The sequence below is a fragment of the Carettochelys insculpta genome, chromosome 1 (genome assembly GCF_033958435.1).
Source record: "Carettochelys insculpta isolate YL-2023 chromosome 1, ASM3395843v1, whole genome shotgun sequence".
Lineage (NCBI taxonomy): Eukaryota > Metazoa > Chordata > Testudines > Carettochelyidae > Carettochelys > Carettochelys insculpta.
The window spans coordinates 327,429,686-327,447,526 of NC_134137.1; the positions used below are offsets into that span (position 1 = coordinate 327,429,686).

A 17,841-nucleotide genomic window follows, 5' to 3' on the forward strand; every position below is an offset into this window, starting at 1 on the left:
GTGGTTATTGATATTCATATTTATGTCAAGAGAATACCCCTGTATTTTGATGCTTTTCATGTTACTATAGAATTGCTTGCGGGGAAGGACAATGGACATTTCCAATTTTGTAGCGTAACCTCTTGTGTATCTCAGACCATAGGACGTCACTCACTGAACCCAGCTTAAAGGCACATATCTTCCAGAAAGCCACCTAGTCACGAAGAGTCAGCGTCATAAGCTGGGAGAGTCTGAGCATCCCCAAACAACCTGGTCAAACCCCACCCACATGCCATCCACCTAGCTTATCAGGGCTCTCCAGGGTCATGCTGTGGGCACTCTAGCCACAGCACCCACCCAGCACCAGGACTTATGGTGCTCAGGCAGCCCGGGGGACGGGAGAGGAAGTGATCACAGTGGGGGGTGCTCGAGAATGTGGTGGGGAAGAAAGGAGGAGTGGGATCTCAAGCAGAAAGAACAGAGACTAGCCTCCCCCAAGGGCCAGTTCACCCACTGTTCACAAGTCAAGTCTACCTAATTTCAAGGATAACACGTAATTGAGATCCAAACTGCTGCTAAACATGTAGGGTCCATGTTTTAGGCTGAGTCTATTGGTATATACATTTTATTCAATACAAGCTGAAACAAACTGACCTCTAACCAATAGTATCGTTCAGGCCTGCTGACAGAGGACAAACAGGGCAACTGCACCAGGGCCTGGCAATATAAAAGGGCTTGGAGTGCCTGGCTGCTGCCACTGTAGCACTGGTGGTGGCTGAGTTCAAGGTCCTATAAATCATTGCCACCTTGAGCATGAGGGGTAGGGCAGGAAGCTATGGTCCAGACTGCAGTGGAAGCTGTCTGCCCCAGCCCCATCACTTCCACCCAAGGCCCATCCTTCTGGGGCTGTGGAGCAGGGTCCCACACACATACCCCTTGCCCAGTGATGATGTCAGCCCCACCATCTTTGTTGTTATCTGTGACTTCCAACTTGTTCTTTTGTTTAATACATTTGAAAAAGGAAGATATCATCTTGTGCAAACAACTTGAGATTTGTATGTGGCAAGGGGGACACAGAGAAAAAGTACCGATCAAAGATTTATTGCAGATTTCAACAAGTATGGATTAAGTTTTTAAAAAGTATTTCCTCCCCAGATACAAAGGTACCAAAACACTACTTAATTTAGTGGATGAGCTCATAGATGAAAAACTGGCTAATTGAATCAAGGGCATTCATTATCAAGGAGAGATTCCCTTGTTTAGTTCTACCAGGCAAGCATTGCTGTCTCTTGACACTGTAGAAGCAACACATTTATTTTACTTTCAAATGCTGTTTTCATCTGAGATGACTGTGTTAAAAAAAACCTAGCTCTTGGAAAAATAACATTTATTCTTCTAAGGTAATAAAATCATTAGAAACATATTGTGATATGTACAACAAACCTATGGTTTGTATGTTTACTCTGTCTTTTTACTCTTTTGCCTGAATTCTTGCTCTTCCTCTTTAAGTTTCTAAACTCATTTAGCTTAAAGTCCAAATTCCTGGTCATCTCATTAAGTATGTTGCTAAAGGAAAGACTCCAACAGTAACTTTTAATAGGATGCTTGGATGGAAGCCAGTTTTGAAAGCTGAGAGTAGGTCAGTGCATTTTAAACCATCACATCATTAGAAAAGAAAGTAGCTTTGCCAATTGCAGCAAAGCTAGTTTGGTTCTCTTTCATGTGTTTTTCTGCAAAGAGAGAAATTCATTGATAAGCACCAAACTTATATTACTAATATTTCCATATTATCAGAGTCAGTACAGAATTTTCTCCATATTTGATCATTCCTCCTCTCCCTATTTTCTGAAAACATTATAATTATTGAAGAAGAAGAAAAAACAAAACAAGCCACACAAATTTGGAAATGAATTCACAAAATTTACTATATAACGATTATCTTTTATTACACTCACCCTCTCTATATGAGCACAATGGGTTCCCAGATTTCTGCTTGTAGGCGAAAACACGTAAGAGGGACACTAAATTCTCATTAAAATACATGTAAAAGTCCCTGATTCATTCCAAGTGCTCGTAACTGGGGGAAGGAGTGGCAGCATGTCACGCTGCTTTTGAAAGGTAAGTGAACCTTGGGTTGGGGTGCGGGGATTGGGAGAGTTAAAGGCTGGGGGAAGTTTGGGGACATGAGTTCGAGGGAGGGTTAAAACCTGGTGTTGGGTTAGTCTGCAGGGCAGGTGGGGGTGTTAAAGCTGTGGTGGGTTGGGTCCAAGGGGAGGGTGGGGTGTTAAGGCTGTCGCGAGTTGGGTCCGTGGGGTGGGCAGGGGGGTTCACGCAGCTACAGGTTGGGTCCATGGGGTGAACAATGAGGTTTAGGCTGCAGCAGGTTGGGTCCGTGGAGTGGGTGGGGGTTAAGGCTGTGGCAAGTTGGGTTTACGCAACAGGGAGCATGTTAAGGTAGTGGCATGTTGGGGCCACAGAAAGGGCAGGGGGTTCAGGCTGAGGCGGGCTGGGGCCATGGAGTCAATGTGGGGTGCAGGCTACTATGGGTTGGGTCTGCGGGGCTGGTGGGGTTTCAGGCTGCAGCAGGTTGGGTCTTCAGAGAGGGTGTGGAGGTTAGGCTGAGGTGGGTTGGGGCCGCGGAGCTGGTGGGATGTTCAGGCTGCAGTGGGTTGGGTCCACAGAGCTGGCAGGAGGTTCAGGCTACTGAGGGTTGGGTCTGCGGGGCTGGCACGGGGTTCAGGCTGTGGCAGGTTGGCTCCACGGGGCCGGCGGGAGGTTCAGGATCCTGTGGGTTGGGTCTGTGAGGCCGACAGTGTTTTAGACTGTGGTGGGCTGGGTCTCCAGGGAGGGTGGGGGTTTTAGGCTGAGGTGGGTTGGAGCTGTGGAGCTTGTGGGGGGTTTATGCTGCTAAGGGTTGGCTGTGTTGGGTTGGGTCTGCAGGGCTGGCGTGGTTTCAGGCTGTGGCAGGTTGGAGCCACGGGGAGTGGGGTGAGGCTTGTATTAGTGGGGGTGGATTTCACTCATCTAGTGAACAAAGGTAGGTATACGTGTCCCTTGTTTAAGTGAGTACTCATAAGTAAAGTACTCATTTAACGAGGGGATGAGTGTATTATTATTTTGGTTGCTGAATATCTTGAACAGAATGTGGAACACAGAAGAACATTTATCTATGAACAAATTGTTTTTATTATTCCATGTTTTCCAAACTTTTTTAATCACTAAACATAATGAGATTCCTAAATCTAATACGATTCTTGAAAAACAGCCAGTAAAGCCATTAGTCCCCTAAAACTGAACTTTATTCCAGAAATACTGTTATTAAATTTACTATATTAGTTTTTTTGTTACCTCTCTTTCATTTTCCTGTTATTAATGTTTAAATACTTTGCAGCACGATCCTGATACCAATTCGAAGCCAGAATACTGTGTACCTGTGCACAGTAAACTACCTTACATAAACTGCATGGCAGAACCAGGAAGCTGTAGCCATGCCAGCGTGTTGAACTGCCATGTAGTCCCACCTTAACTGAATGAGCTCTGGCATTAAAAAACAACTAGTTTCTAGTAATGTAGATCCATAAGCCTGTTGTTATTCATGGTTTTGCTCTGATGACAAAGAGAGCTCATTATCTGCTCAGTTCCCTGGAAAAGCAGGGTTGAACAGCAATGGCTTGTTACGTGCAAGAACCAGAGTAAGTATTAGGGAGCAGGATGTTATCATACAAGACGACTGAGATTTTCTGTGTATTCCTATTGCAACCAGAAGAAACAATGCCAAGAGGAGAAAATGAAAAACTAGTTCCTCTGAGAAGCTTACAAATTCAGAGGAAAAATTCAGCACCAAGATATACTTGGACCTGGAAACATGACAACTAAGAAGTTTGTTACAAGAAACAAAACACTGAAAGTATTAATTACTGTAAGTCAGCTGGTTTGATTACTTGTAGCTCATTGCCAAAAACATTCTAACTTTTCCCAAGGATATAGTAGCACCAACATTCTGCAGCCTTTACAGTCACATAGAAGAAAATTTATCTTGAAAATAAGAGGTAGACCTAGAAGAATCAGGAGGTCACCACCATAAAAAGGGGGTTCAACTGATGAGGTTAACGCTAGCGGTTTCGCTCTACTGTCAAGTGGAGGAAAATGAATGGCAAGTGATTTCCCAGTCAAGTGATGTCTGCTTCCAAGGACACCATACCCTCTCAGTCACAGTGAGATTCTTCCAGCACAATTTAGCACTGCAGTAATGTTCTTTGTTTCTTAATATCTGCAAGAAGAGTCCAGTGAACAACACACAGACGCAGTCACAATTGATCTGACAATAAGATTTTAAAAAGAGAACTTACTCACCTGTGTAGTAACGATGGCTCTTCGAGATGTGTCCCCCTGGGTGCTCCACCGTAGGTGTTGGGCTCGCCCCGGCGCCGCAGCTCAGAAAATCTTCAGCAGTCTCCATCGGGTCGCGCATGCGCTGATGCGCGTCGGTCCTTCACATGCTTACGGTCACGTGCGTGATCTGGTCCCCGCCGGTTTCTGATCAACTGCTCCGGATGCCCCTGAAAAATACGAAAACAGAGCTCCGAAGTGGGGAGGAACGGGTGGGTAGTGGAGCACCCACGGGGACACATCTTGAAGAACCGTCGTTACTACACAGGTGAGTAACTTCTCTTTCTTCTTCGAGTGGTCCCCGTGGGTGCTCCACCGTAGGTGACTACCCAGCAGTAACCCCCCCAAAAAAGTAGATGGGTACCCGATTTATGCACAGCTTGCCCTTGAAAGGACTGCTGTCGACAGGCATGTATTCGCATCCAACATCCGGTGCATGGTGTAGTGCTTGGCGAAAGTGTTGTAGGATGACCAAGTCACCGCTCTGCAGATGTCTCTCAGCACGATTCCTTTCAAGAAGGCCGTCAACGCTGCCATCGCTCTAGTGGAGTGAGCCCTAGGCGGAACTGGCAGAGGAGTCTTGCGAAGCTCATAGCACAGTCTTATGCATGACATGCTATGGTTTGAAATCCTCTGTGAAGATAGGCCTTCCCCTTTTGACCTGGGTGCGAGGGACACCAGTAGTCTGTCTGTTTTCCGGAAAGGCTTAGTTATGTCGATGTAGAAGGCAAAAGCCCTTCACACGTCTAATAAGTGCAACCGTGCCTCTTTGCTTGAGTTGTGAGGCTTAGGATAAAACGAGGGTAATACTATCGGCTCGTTAATGTGGAAGTCTGAAGAGACTTTTGGAACGAAGGCTGGGTGTAATTGCAAGACCACCGCTTCCTTCGAGAACACCGTGCAGGGCGGTGTGGACATTATTGCTGCAAGCTCGCTCACCCGACAAGCTGACGTAATTGCAAGGAGGACAGTTGTCTTCATGGTAAGTCACCGAAGGGAAACCGTAGCCAATGGGTCAAAGGGCGGTCCCGACAGCGTGTGGAGGACCAAGTCCAAACTCCATGATGGCGGTATCGGTTTCTGAGGGGGATACAGATTTGCCAACCCCTTTAAGAAGTGCGTGACAACAGGATGGGTGAATATGGTTGATCCCTCCTCTTCATGTCGAAAAGCTGATATAGGCGCGAGATGAACCTTTATCGAGGATAGAGAGAGCCCCTTTTGTTTGAGTTCTAGCAGGTAGTCCAGAATTGTGGTTATAGGGGCGTCCAGAGGTGTCAATTGCTTGGAAGAGCACCAAGAGGTAAATCGTGTCCATTTGTGCTCATAAGTCCTTCTGGTGGAAGTCCTCCGACTACACTCCAGGACTTGCTTCACTCCCTCTGAACATGTACCTTCTAGGGTGCTGAGCCATGGATTAGCCATGCCTATAGGCGGAGTCCCTGCGGGTGCGGATGCAGTATTGACTCTCGAGCCTGTGTGAGAAGGTCCGTACTGCCGGTAGGGGAAATGGACAGCGATGTGTCATGCGTAGAAGCAGTGGGAACCATTGTTGTCGATCCCAGGTTGGAACTATGAGTATCATGCGTGCTGTCTCCCTTTTGGCTTTCTCCAAGACCTTGTGTATGAGTGTTCTGGGAGGGAACGCATAGAGTAGAGGGCCCTTCCATGGGATCATGAAGGCGTCCCCCAAGGATCCCTGTCCTATGCCTGCTCTGGAGCAGTACTGGGGACATTTCTTGTTGTGAGTGGCGAACAAATCGATTTGGGGAAACCCCCATTTGTGGAACACTCGGTGAAGCAGGTCGGGACGGATCTGCCACTCGTGCATGGGTGCAAAGTGTCTGCTGAGTTGGTCCGCCTTTACGTTGTGGACACCTGGTAGGTATGAAGCTGTGAGGGTTATGTTGTTGGCAATGCACCAGTTCCACAACTGGACAGCCTCCGCACAAAGTGCACGGGATCTGGCCCCTCCTTGTCAGTTTATATAAAACATGGTGGAGATGTTGTCAGTATTTACCCCGACTACTTTCCCGTGCAGGTAATTCCGAAAATGTCTGCACGCATTGAACACTGCTCTGAGTTCTAGTATGTTTATATGCAGTGTCTTCTCCATGGGGGACCATAAACCTTGAGTGGCTTTGCTGTCCATGTGTGCTTCCCATCCCATAAGGGATGCGTCTGTTGTGATAAAAACAGTAATTTGCTGTTGGTGGAAAGGCACCCCTGCTAGTAGGTTCTTGAGGTTTGCCCACCATGTTAATGACTTTCGCACCTCCGTTGTGGGTGACACCATCCTGTGAAAGGTATGGGTTGATGGTTTGTACGCGGTCGCCAGCCAATGTTGCAAGCCTTGCATGTGCAATCTGGCCTTTTGTACCACAAACGTGGTGGTGGTCATGTGCCCCAGCAACTGTAAGCACGTTAGGACTGAAACAGTGGGGCTGTATGTTATTAGTTGTACTAGAGATTCGACGGCGTGAAAACAGGCAGCGGGCAAATATACCCTTGATGTAACAGAGTCTATCCAGGCTCCTATAAATTCTATATTTTGTGTGGGCTCGGTCTTTGACTTTGAGAAGTTGATGATGAGGCCCAGTGAGGTAAATATGTTCGTGGTGATGCGTATCATCTGCAAGACCTCCGCTTTGGAAGTTCCTTTCAGCAGGCAATTGTCCAAGTACGGAAAAATGAAGACGCCCTGTCTGTGCAGGTACGCTGACACGACTGCCAGGGTTTTGGTGAAAACTCTGGGTGCTGAAGAGAGACCGAATGGAAGGACTCTGTATTGGAAATGATCTTTGCCTACTATGAACCGGAGGAAATGCCTATGTGCCGGATGAATTGTGATATGGAAATACGCATCCTGTAAGTCGAGGGCTGCAAACCAGTCTCCATTGTCTAGTGCCGTGATTATGGAAGCCATTGTAGTCATTTTGAAGTGTTGTTTGCGCAGATACTGATTGAGGGCCCGTAAATCCAGGATGAGCCTCCAACCTCCTGTCTTCTTCTCTGTCAAGAAGTACCGGGAGTAGAAACCTTTGCCTTGGAATTGTGCCGGCACTCTCTCCACCACCCCTATGAACAAGAGGTGATTCACCTCCTGTTTTAGTTTCATGAGGTGAGAGGGATCCCTGAGAAGGGGCCTGGTGGGAGGATTTGGTGGTGGTAACGATTGGAAGGGGATTGTGTACCCCGTGGCTATAATCTCCAATATCCATTTGTCCGTGGTGATGTTTTGCCATTGAGAGTAAAATGGCTTGAGTCGATGATGAAACATGTGTTGAGATTGGCACTGAGAGATGGTCTTGGTTTCGCAACCCCCCACATACCCGTCAAACCTGATGTCTTATGTTTTGTCCAGAGGGGGCACGGCCCTGCTGTGGTCAACGTCTAGGGGCCTTGTACTGTTGTGGCTGTTGTTGGCGCCCCTGATCATACCCCCGTTGAAAATGGGTGCGTTGTGGTTGATAACTATAATGCTGTTGCTGAGGGTAGAACTTCTTTCTCCTGTATGGTGGGGTATATATACCCAGAGTCCTAAGTGTAGCTCTCGAGTCCTTACTAGAGTGTAGAACTGAGTCAGTTGATTCTGCAAATAACTTCAGCCTGTCAAAGGGAAGATCTGCGATTTTTACTTGCAGATCCTTGGGAATGCCGGACGTCTGGAGCCACGATTCCCTGCACATTACCACCGCAGTGGCTGCGGAACGAGCTGCTGTGTCTGCTACGTCCAAGGCAATCTGGACTCCTGCCCATGAAGCTGCGTATCCTTGTTGCATGATTGCCTTGAGGACCGGCTTTTTATCCTCTGGGAGGAAGTCCATGAGGGAGGTAAGTTTCGAATAATTGTCGAGATTGTGATTTGACAAATGGGCAGCGTAGTTAGCCATCCATAGCAGTAAGGTAGATGATGAATAAAACTTTCTGCCGAGGAGGTCCAATTTCTTTATATCCTTGTCTGATCCCCCGGACTTATACTGGGATGTTTTGACTCTGTGTTGGGAGGACTCAACCACTAGTGAATTAGGTTGTGGGTGACTGAACAAAGTCAGTTGGCAGGGACAAAGTACTTCTTATCCGCCCTTTTGTTGGTAGGAGAGATAGAGGCTGGAGTCTGCCATATGTTAGTGGCTGACTCCATGATTGCATCATCCAGTGGTATGGCTATCTTAGAGGAGGCCGGAGGTCTGAGGTTTTTGAGGAACTTATGGTGTTTCTCCTGTACCTCTGCCACTTGAATGTCTTGAGATTGAGCCACCCTTTTGAAGAATTCCTGAAATTGCTTTAGATCATCTGGAGAAGAGATGTCTCCAGGAACGACCGCTTCGTCTGGGGAGGACGAGGAGGCATCGTTGTGATACCTCTCCTCCAGTTCCTCGGGATCCTGGCTGTGTTCATACGGTTGCACTTTTGAGGTTTCTAAATGAGGTTCAAAGTCCTTTGAACCAGCCTCTGATTGGGAAACTTTTGGTGTTCCCCCAGGTTGAGGCTGTGTGCTGTGATGTTGACGAGGCGTTGACGGGGATCTACGTTGAGATGCAGAACTCCTGTGTCAATGTCCCATATAATAATGGCGGCCATAGCAACAAGGACAAGGTCCCGGTGACGGGGACCTGGACCACGACCTGAAGGAGTAGGGATGATGTGAGGAATGACGTGACCGTCAAGATGATACTGACATAGGCGGAGATCCCCTGTGATAATATTCGTAGGGATCCCTGCTTGAAGTTGGTGAAAAATGTCCAAGTCCAGGAGATGGCTGTTGAAGAAATGGAGATGGAAGCCTGCAGCAGGCTGATGGTGTTGCTGCCCGCTGAATCTCTGGGGGAGAGCGAGGTGATAATGGCAGCGAAATTACCTCAAGGGAGGGGCTGCGGTGCCAGGTCTTTGCTTTAGCTTTCCCCAGCTCAGGCACTGCAGGTAGTCTGATCAGTGCCTGGGGGCTCGGCACTGTAGTGGGTGCCGTGCTGCGTTCCAATGCCTCCGGTGCCGTGCTCGGTGCCGTTGTCCTCGGTGCCGCTCGGGGAGTCTCGTCCAGCACCATTGGGCTCCGTGTTGGGTGCTGACCTTTCCGGTGCCTGCACGGCTCTCGGTGCCGTCTCCTTAGGCGCTGGAGGCCCCTGCGGGGATACATGCACCCCAGCCTTCCCAGCAGAAGAGGCCAGCGGGCCCGGGCCCCGTGCTCCACTCATCCCGCTCAGAGAGGTAACTGGCAGGGACCGAGCTGGTGAAGCCTTTTTCTTCTTCTGCACAGAGGAGGTCAGAGAGGCCACCTTCCTCTTGTGCAAACCTGAACAGCCCTTCGTATGGGGCTTTTTCGATGTCGCAGGCTGAAGGGCCTTGTCAAAGAGAAACATTTTGAGCCTCATCTCTCTGTCTTTTCGAACCCTAGTTGTTAATTTAGAGCAATGAGAACACTTTTGAGGGACATGGGCTTCCCCGAGGCACCGGATACATTTACTGTGTCTGTCTGAGGCAGGCATGGCCTCCCGACACGACTCACACTTTTTAAAACCCGGAGAGGACATTATTGGTCTTTAAGTCTTTGTAAAGTTCTCAAGTGCTAACAGAGCACTTAGCAGTCTATTAACACAACAATCAGCAACCATTAACCGTTTAAAGTTATCAAATAGCGGGCCCACCTGAAGGCGGCCGCCTTAGTCCTTTTCTCAGTCTCTTGCCTTTAAAAGACTATATACGCGGTAGAACTAATTATTATTATAACACTAAATAACAACTAACTATAACTAGAACTATTATGAACGAATAAAACAGAGTTTATCTGTCTCAGGCGTTGGAGCCGGAGAGGATTCCGTCTGCAGCCATTGGCGGTTGAGAAGGAACTGGCGGGGACCGGATCGCGCACGTGACCGTAAGCGCGCGAAGGACCGACGCGCATTGGCACATGCGCGACCCGACGGAGACTGCTGAAGATTTTCTGAGCTGCAGCGCCGGGGCGAGTCCGACACCTACGGTGGAGCACCCACGGGGACCACTCGAAGAAGAACTGTTAGTTTTGTCCCAGAGACATATAGAAGTAGTATAGCCTCAGATGAAATGACATACATTATCAAGCAACATGGATGTGCCTGTACAGGGAAAACAACATGGGACCTTTATGGTATTATAAATTATTTTGATTTTTCTTTGAAATAAGGTTAGATGAAATAACTCACCTCCCAGTGAAATTGAAGCTTAGAATACACTCAGGCATATTCTTTAATCCGTCTCATTTGAGTGCTTCAACAGCCCTTTATGAATGGTTGTGTGCTCAAAGAAAGACCTGCTGATAATAACATCCTGTTTTGCAGCAGCTCTTGTCAACTCTGACATTAAAATTTGCATTTCATAGACTGATGTTATGTACCAACCAGTACCAAACAAAAACATATGGTGTGTTGAAAGAGACCTCAGCATTATTAGAACAGTATTAAAACAAAACAAAAAAGCAGTCAGGTAGCACTTTAAAGACTAACAAAATAATTTAGTAGGTGATGAGCTTTCGTGGGACAGACTCACTTCTTCAGATCTACAGACCTACCAGAACAGACTCAATATATAAAAGCACAGAGATCCAAAAATTGTTTGTTTGTTTTGTTTTTTTTAAAAGTCTGCATTACCCACAAAGGGTGCTGGCACAATGTTGAAATCGACGTTAGGCAGCGAGACGTTGAAATCGCTATTCCTGTCTGAAGATGGGAATAGCACCCTACTTAGATTTTCAGTGTTGAAGCAGGGCATGTGTAGACGATCCGCTACATCGAAATACCGGGGTCCTCCATGGCAGCCATCAGCTGAGGGGTTGAGAGACACTCTGTCCAGCCCCTGCAGGGCTCTATGGTTGCTGCGTGCAGCAGCTCTTAGCTCAGGGCTTGTGGCTGCTGCTGCTTGCTGCTGCTGCAGCTGGGGGTCCATGCTGTATGCACGGGGTCTGCAACCGGTTGTTGGCTCTGTGGACCTCGTGCTCTGCAGGCGAGTGTGTCTGGGAGGGACCCTGTGAGGGAGCAGTCAAGTAGCACTTTAAAGACCAACAAAATAGTTTATTAGGTGATGAGCTTTCATGGAACAGACCCACTTCTTCAGATCATAGCCATACCAGAACAGACTCAATATTTAATGCACAGAGAACCAAAAATAGTAATCAAGGTTCACAAATCAGAAAAATTATTACCAAGGTGAGCAAATCAGAGAGAAGAGGGGCAGACGGAGATGGGGGCAAGTCAAGAATTACATAAAGCTAAGTGTGTAAAAGAGCCCCTATAATGAGCTAGAAAATTGCCATCCAATTACCATGGCAATTTTCTAGGTCATTATAGGGGCTCTTATGCATACTTGGCTTTATCTAATTCTTGACTTCCCCCCATCTCCATCTGCCCCTCTTCTCTCTGATTTGCTCACCTTGATAATAATTCTTCTGATTGTCAAGCTTGATTACTATTTTTGGTTCTCTGTGCCTTAAATATTACTCTGTTCTGGTATTGCTATTGTCTGAAGAAGTGGGTCTGTCCCACGAAAGCTCATCACCTAATAAATTATTTTGTTAGTCTTTAAAGTGCTATTGCACTGCTTTTTTGTTTTGATAGTATGTAGACTAGCACAGCTATCTCTCTGTTACTATTCAAAGATGAAAGAAGTACAGAGTAGTTTGAGGCCATGAGATGGGCTTCAAAGTCATTAGGCTTTGAGTTTCTTGGGTTTTTTTTTTTTTAACTGAAAAAAGGGAATGAACTGAATAATGACTTGGCTGCAGGGCTTGGCCATATACAATGACAGACTGTCATGACCCCTGCAAAAACAAAAAGAAGTGCCAGACTTGAACAATTACCGCAATGTCACACCAGGACATTATGGCCGTTTCTACACAGGCCACTTCCTTTGAAAGTGGCATGCTAATACACGGAGCAAAATATGCTAATGAGGCATGGATGTAAACTCCCTGTGCCTCATTAGCATAACATCACATGATTTGGAGTCTGGAAGACCGTTCTTCCAGACTCCAAAATGCTGTGTAGAAGCATGGCCCTCAGGGGGGCTTCTGGAAGGAAGTCCATCTTCCAGGGGCCCCTTCCTCCAGAAAATGAAGTGGCCTATGTAGAAGCGACCTGTTACTGCAATGTCACACCAGGGCACTACAGGACTCTCTGGAAGTGAAATAACTGATGGCAGACCCACACAAACAAAAAGACAAACAAAACTCACTACCTAAAGCAATGAAAATTACTAGATAAAAAGTGCTGTCAAAAGTACTCTTGACAAAGAGATTGCTCTCTAAACATTTTCAATTAAAACAATCAAATACCACTTGTATCATATGTAATAGCTTTTCAGGTAGTATGTGATTTTATATTGACAATGTCCCCTCTACTGAAGGTTAAGGCCACTTCCCCCCACCCCACACACACCATGTTAAGTTTTCAGAGTTACGGCACTCTAAGTCAAAAGGTTAAGTGTTTAGCCCAAAGAAAAAATATTCAGAAGTGACCTGTGATTTTACTCAAATTGATTTTTTCATAAAGTGCTGAGCACTTACTCTCAGAAAGTTATTATTTGTAAGCTATCTCAACTTGGACACTCAAGCACTGGGGCACACAAAATCACTAGCCTTCCTTGAAATACCTGCTCTGATTGTACAAGGTTTATTCTGCCCCCATAAGTATGTACATCTGACAGAGTCTCTAAGTGACCACAAAGCTTCTTCTCATAAAATGTAATGCAAAATTCTACAGCATTTTCCCAAAACTAGTCTGACCTATCTGGGTCAAGGTTTCAGATATATATGTGAAGTAGCTTACAGGCTTTCTGAAAACATTTGCAATGTTGTCTGGTTCAGAGCCATACAGAGAGAGAGCTGGAATAATACCTAATACTTTGTGATCTTTGTAAAATCCTGGCTGAACACTCTGAATGGGACCTTATCTTTTCAAATCCACAAATAGTTTTGAGTTTAAGCCTGTAAAAGCATTCTATGTTCCAGCAAGGACACATGCTGGAGCTTGTAGGCAAATGAACAGGCTAAACAAAACCTGCAGGCTTTCAACATAAGAGTCACTGCCAGGCTGCCCATGGCTCTTGTTCTTGTTCCACCCATCTGTTGCAAGTAGACTGAATGCCCCCTGAATTAGACTCTTCTGTGCAAGAACAGTATTTTAAAATATGTATAAAATTGTCCATTATGAATACATATGTAGTACCCAGAGGCTCTGAGACCTCATCTGGGGTGAGTGAAGTCTCTCCTCTACAGCCTTGGCTCAGAGCCAGCTGGCCTTTAGCTCACGTGGTATAGTACAGGGCTTTAGACCCTATGCTTGTAGGTTCTATCCCTGGGGCTGGCAACCTAGGTTTATCAGCATTACAACTGGTGCATTGGCTGGGAAGAACTGCTAGAAGGTCTCAGAAGCTTGGGATGTGCTTCCTCAGCCCAGGGAAGCATGTAGTGCCCTGAGACCTCATCTGGGGTGAGTTAAGTCTCTGCTCTACAGCCTTGGCTGAGAGGCAGCTGGCCTTCATCTCACATGGTAGAGAGCAAGGCTTTAGAGCCTGTGCTCATAGGTTCTATCCCTGGGGCCAGCAACTCAGGTCTGTCAGTGTTAGACATACACTTCCTCAAGCAGCCCAGAACACCATCAGAACAATCAAATTCTCTTCACCTTAGTTATCTCAGTTAGATAATATGAATAATGATGTCTCCATTTACCAAATGCTTTGTAATCCATAGATTGCTAACCACTTTACTGGAATGTGTAAATCTCATTTTTTTCTCATCTGCAAAACAGAGATAAAAGAGAGATAATTCTCTGTCAAACTGCAAGAGGTGGCATTAGTGGACTAAGTCGTCATCAGTACAAATAACAAAGTGCAAAGAATTGTTTAAACTAGTCAGGAAAGACAGACAATAGAATGCAGGACCTCCTGTCACCCATTTCTGTGCAGATTTCCATACACTGTGGTTCTAGGCGGAGCCTCCATTTGCCAGAATTTATGCTTCCCAAGTTATTAATAACATTGTCCTGGTCAGGATCATTCCTATATCCAAGGAGCTAATTCCTTTGTTTGCATGTCCTGTTCATGATTTTTTTTGTGTGAGCACTTAATATGCTTAACCAAAACTGTGTATGTATGAAATAGGTAATTCTGAAATGCTCATGCCTCAGTCAAATGAAAACCCATTTCCTCCAGAGTAAAGTTGATAAGAAATGGGCTTTCATGTGACTGACTCTAATGTTTGATACTGACTATAGTGATCACTTATTGGCAATGGATAAGAAGCACTTAAAAAGCAACAGTGATTTGATTAACGGAGAAAGGGCTTAAAATGGGCAAAAAATTGAATAGGCATAGTAAAAAACAACTATTCATATAGATTGATACAGAGCACTTTACAACCACAGCTTCTGATCAAACCTTTTAACAAAGAACAAAAGATGCTGGATTGGTGGTAACTGTTGGCATTCTTGTGTAACATGACATCTGATACAACCGTAAAGCCAACCTCATTAAGTACCTCCCTCTTGGCTAGCCACAACAGCACACCTGCTCTACTCATGACAGAATTTGCAGTCACAAACTTACTTTCTTACCTGGAGCACAAGTGGAAACCTGGAAACCTAAGTTTAAATGATTTTTATGAAGATTAGGAAAAAATTACAGCTGGTGCATGTGATAGCTGTTCTGGATTCAAGATACACGTCAGAAGCATTAAAAAGACTTTCTGGAGTAAGACAGCTGAAGCAATAGGAGCCACCACACAAAAAACACAGGCCACGTGCAAGATTGTTCAGTAACTGACCCATGGGGCCAGAGCAATTCACCGGGTATTCTTTGATGCAGCTGTATGTGTGGTGAGAAGAGCACCAGTCAGATAGAAGCAGGCAAACGTTTTTGCAAACAGCTAGAGAAGGACTAGAAAGATAAGTGACTGTGCAGATAAGTGATGATCACATAAATACCACCCTATACCGAAAACCCACAGACCTCTATGCTTATCTACGCGCCTCCAGATTCCATCCAGAGCACACTACACAATCCATTGTATACAGCCAGGCACTAAGGTACAACCTAGTGCAATGTATTTGCTCTGATCAGACAGAGACAAACATCCATAAGACTTTTACCAAGCTTTCCTCAAACTACAATACGCACCTAAGGCAGTGAGGAAACAGATGACACAGCCAGACACGTACCCAGAAGCCACCTGCTACAAGACTGGCTTTGCAAGGAAAACAAGAGAACACCACTGACCATCACATACAGCCTCTACCTAAGGCCTCTCCAGTGCACCATCAGCGATCTGCAACCCATCCTGGATGATGATCCTTTATTCTCACAGACCTTGGGAGGCAGGCCTGTCCTCGCCTCCAGACAGCCTGCCAACCTTAAACAAATTCTTACCAGCAACTATAGATCACAACACAGTAACTCTAAACCTGGAACCAATCCCTGCAACAAACCTCACTGCCAACTCTGCTCACACATCTTTACCAGTGATATCATCACAGGACCTTACATCAACAATGCCACTGGGGCTCCTTTACCTGCACATCTACTAATATAATATATGCCATCATGTGCCAGCAATGCCCTGCTACAATTTACATTGGCCAAACTGGACAGTCGCTACGTAAAAGAATAAATGGATATAAATCAGACATCAGGAATGGTAATGTACAGAAACCTGTGGGAGAGCACTTCAATCTCCCTGGACACTCACTAACAGATTTAAAAGTAGCAGTCCTAAAACAAAGACATTTCAAAAATCAAATGGAGAGAGAAGTCTCTGAGCTGCAGTTTATTTGCAAATTTGACTCCATCAACCACAGATTAAACAGAGACAGGGAGTGGCTTAACCCTTACAAAAGCAGCTTCTCTGCCCTGGGTGTTAATATCTCCCCATTAGACTCTGACAATGGGCCTACATCCCCCTGTCTGATCTGATTTGTTTTTCCCACTTTTGATACATACTACTGATAATGGGACATTTCCACCTTGCTGAATAGACCTTGTCAGCTCTGGCCCTCCCTTTTACTGGGACCCCACTCTTTAAATACCCCTCTGGAATCCCCGCCCCACTCATGCATCTGATGAAGCGGGCCTTTGCCCACGAAAGCTTATCCTCCAAAATATCTGTTAGCCTATAAGGTGCCACAGGACTTCTTGCTGACTGTTATGAAATGCTTCTCCTCACTACATACAAGACCCTGAGTAGTGACTAACTGCTCAGGTTGGTAAAGGTAACAATATAAATATATTTTAATAGGAACAGCACAGTATGGAAAATGAAAATCAATTTACCCAGGGGGTGGCATGAATATGGAGTGAAACATCTGGAGATCTCACATTTCACTTGGGTTTATTGAGAATAAGTACAGTTATGGTTGTGGCAGAAAAGAAAATGTAACCTGCCAACATACTGTAAAACACCACTTGCCATATACAAATGAAGTATACAAGGAATCAATAGGGGTGTCAATGTACTCCACTGAAGGACAACAGTTAGGTAATAAAACGTCTCTGGACACACACCTCTAAGTACAGTCTCTCCCTCAGCACTGCCTCTGTTTATCCTACGGCTACCATACGCAAGTTTCTTTACAAAACTAAACTTCTAATTAAAATTGTACTCTGCAATGACCTTATTTTACTACCTTCCAGACAACATGCACATGTATTTAAAAAAAAAAAAAAAAAAGCACAGCTGTTTTCATCTTTAACAAAATACTATAAGAAAATGATCAAAAGGAATGCACAGGCTCTGAAATCACTTCCCCCAGCAGTACTCCAATAAAACAGTCCAGGTACATTGCAAATACCTATAACGAGTCTAAAGGTTAATAAAAAGAACCATTATAACATGATATTGAAAGAATGAAAAATAAAAACAAAATCAAGCAGTTCATATCCAGAGGCAATAAAAATGTATAATATAGAAAATGTGATCTCAGATTACTAACTTTGCTTCCAGTTGTTTTTGTGCCAGACTTGCGTAGTTTAATTTTGTTTAGAAGGTGCTAATAGTGGAAAGATTGATGGTAATTACTACAGCCAGACATAATGAACATAAACCGTACCCTTTCTTCAAAACTTTCCAGCTGGGGACCTTAGTTTTGGGCACTAATCCTGCAAATACGTATGCCCATTTATTAAATGTATTACTGTGAATAACCCCGTTGAAAACAATGGGGTTGCTCATTGCAAGAAAGTGACCACACAACTATTTGCAGTCTCTGGGGCTTAGTGTGGAATACAACCTTTTATCAGACCCAAGCTTCCACTGAACAGAGACTGAAAATCACACCAACACATGCAGTAGCTTTTTGACAAGGATGAATGTCCACCTGAGATTAAACTGAGCCAAAACTCATTTTACCTGTGACTTAATCCACTTGGGAAAAGTGTCTCCAGTATTCCACCTGTGCATTAAATCTATGATGGCACCTTGCTCTCTCATTAACTTTTTTTCTTCCCTTTCATGTC

General features: G+C 45.3%; 1 protein-coding gene across 4 annotated transcripts in view; it reads right to left on the bottom strand.

Annotated features, from left to right (window-relative positions):
- IMMP2L (inner mitochondrial membrane peptidase subunit 2) overlaps window positions 1–17,841 on the bottom strand; it is an 850,269-nt gene that overhangs the window by 481,607 nt on the left and 350,821 nt on the right. The window lies entirely within an intron of this gene.